Source organism: Coffea eugenioides, chromosome 5 (assembly GCF_003713205.1).
Source record: "Coffea eugenioides isolate CCC68of chromosome 5, Ceug_1.0, whole genome shotgun sequence".
Lineage (NCBI taxonomy): Eukaryota > Viridiplantae > Streptophyta > Magnoliopsida > Gentianales > Rubiaceae > Coffea > Coffea eugenioides.
Genome location: NC_040039.1, coordinates 970,402 through 973,038, shown reverse-complemented (window position 1 = coordinate 973,038; position 2,637 = coordinate 970,402).

The following is a 2,637-nucleotide window of genomic DNA, read 5'->3' as shown; positions in this document are numbered from 1 at the left end:
TTATTGCTTTTTGAGTATATAAAACGTATGCAGGTAATTAAAGCTCACCATACTTCATTTTCTTTTTCAGTACTATAGAAAAATTTTAAACAAAATTGGTATTGAAATATTCAACTGAACTTAGAACAAAAGTATACTAAAATTTTGTTTTTCACGCAAGTAATTAAATGATGCATAATAGTAGTAGCAATGAATTCGTGCAAAAAATGTTATATAAGTGGACACTAAAGGGACCCTTTATTTATTTATTTATTGTTGGTCAGGAATGTAAACAAAGCTCACCATACATTTTTTCCCTTTCCAGTAATGTACAAGAATTTCGAACAAAATTGGTATTAAAATATTCAATTGAATTTGGAACAAAATTATACTAAATTTTTTTTTTGAATTTGTGCAAAAAGTGTTATATGTGTGGCCACACAAGGACCCTTTATAATTTTGTTTTTGGTCAAGAGTGTAGACAAATTTTGGAGCAGATTTTTTGGTGAGGAATGTAGAAGAAATTTGGAATGGAACTCATACTAAAATGTTAATCTAAATTTATATTTTCCTAATGGCTAAAAAAGGTCAAATCAATCCAAAGCCAGGCACCATGTTTTTTTTAATATATATATTAGGCTCAAGCCATGGCAAAACAGGACTATTAGATTATGTTCATTAATGGCAAGCATCTTTCACTAATATTGAGAAATTTGGAACAAAATTTATCTTGGAATTTTTTGTTACGCTATGTTTATTAATACGAAGTAATTGACGGGCGTAGGGTATATATATAACATTAACCCCATCCTAATCAAGTTTTACATTTATAAACTCCTAAATACCTCACACGTGATTTATCGCAAGTATACGAATCGTGAGCGAGTATAGGGTATTAAGGGTCTATCCCATAAGGAAGATTGCAATTACCGGCACTACTAAAGCTTCTCTATTATGTAGACTATCAATGAATTATAACAAGTAAAACCTACTGAACTTATGCAAGAAAATAACAAATGAAAACTCCTTAGGTTGTGGTATCCCTAACTACTCATGCAAGTGCTATATTTGGATCATTGAATACTACTATCTAGGCTAGTTATGATGTAATTTCCTCATGCATATGAAACCTACTTTCGTAGTGAATCAATTATACTCATAACTAATCCATACCTATTCTCATGGTTATGAAATTAGCTACAAGTTCAGTTCTTCAGTGAAATTACATAAAATGAATCACTTAAAACCACATAGGTGCACCTCTACTTTCGTGAGTGTACTCCCTATGTTTTGCACTTCTTGAACTAGTGTTAAATCTCAATTTTCATTGCAGAAACAGCTCCTTAGATAATCACAATTAATGGTACCAGATTAATCATGATTTAAAGAGCCAAAGTGCTAAATAACTTGCTCAAATCATAGCAATCAAATAACCAAATAATAAACACTAACAATCATAGAAAGTTCAACCAAACCAAGGCATAAACTTTAAAGATACATATTAAACACAAAATCCAAAACTTGTATATTAACTAAACTTGGAATCAAGTACAAAAGATAAAGAGTTTGGAAGGAATGTAACCCTTGTCACATGAGTTCATCTCCTTACCTTCTTCATCCTCCATCTTCATCTTTGCCTAGCTAATAAACAAGACTGGATGAACTGTCTAAACTACTATCCTATACTAAGAAAAATGGAAGAGCTACATTTTTGCAGTCCAAGTTCTCTCCCGTATGTCTCTCTTCATTCCCCTCAATCTTGCAAGTTTTAGCTATATAAAGATGAAAAAAAGTCAAGAAAATGAGGCCTACACCACCCTTTTACAGCTGCAAAGTAGTTCTCAAATGTCTGTCATTGCATGTGACTTGTTGGAGGTGAAAATAAATTTTCTACATAAAGAGTAGTCTTCTCTGACCACAAGCGGCCACAAATCCTGCCACAAATCCAGCCAAGTTCCGGCCGGATTGCTACAGTGACATTTTGGTGCACTTTTGTTCAATTTCCAGCTCTGCTCCGATTTTGCTTCAACTTCAATTAACCTTTTCTTGAAGATAAATGCTGATTTAGCTCTTGACCAAAACATAAAACTTGTAGCCCTTTGAGTTATCTTTCCAATGCATCAAGAATCACCTCATTTGGATCTGTGTAGGCTGACAAATGACCAAAATACCCTTGACTGCTCATTGCCCTGTTTCAGCTTCGACCAATGGAAATTAGCTACTGTAATTCGGCTTTTTGACCTAGAAAACGTTCAAACTGGATTCAGATATCTTCACCAAAGTTGTAGATCTATCTCTTATCTTCAAATTGGCTCAAGAATCATCTCAATCCGATCACTGTAGCTCAAATTATAGCTGAAATACGAAAATGTGTCAAAACTGTCAAAATACACAAAATCCAAGTAAAAAGTGATTAAAACCTCATTTAACCACTTAAAAGCATTTTTCACCAATTATAGCCAAAATGATTCATTTTCTTCCAATAATATAACCAAAGTGACTAAAAATAATATAAAATGTCATACAATTATTACGTAAATTAGTCACTTATCAGTAATATTTTGGAAAAAAGCCATTTAAGGATGGGAAAAACTGAAAGAAACAGATAGGAACTAATAAATTTTGCTTTATATATTGTTTGTTTAACCATCTATTGCT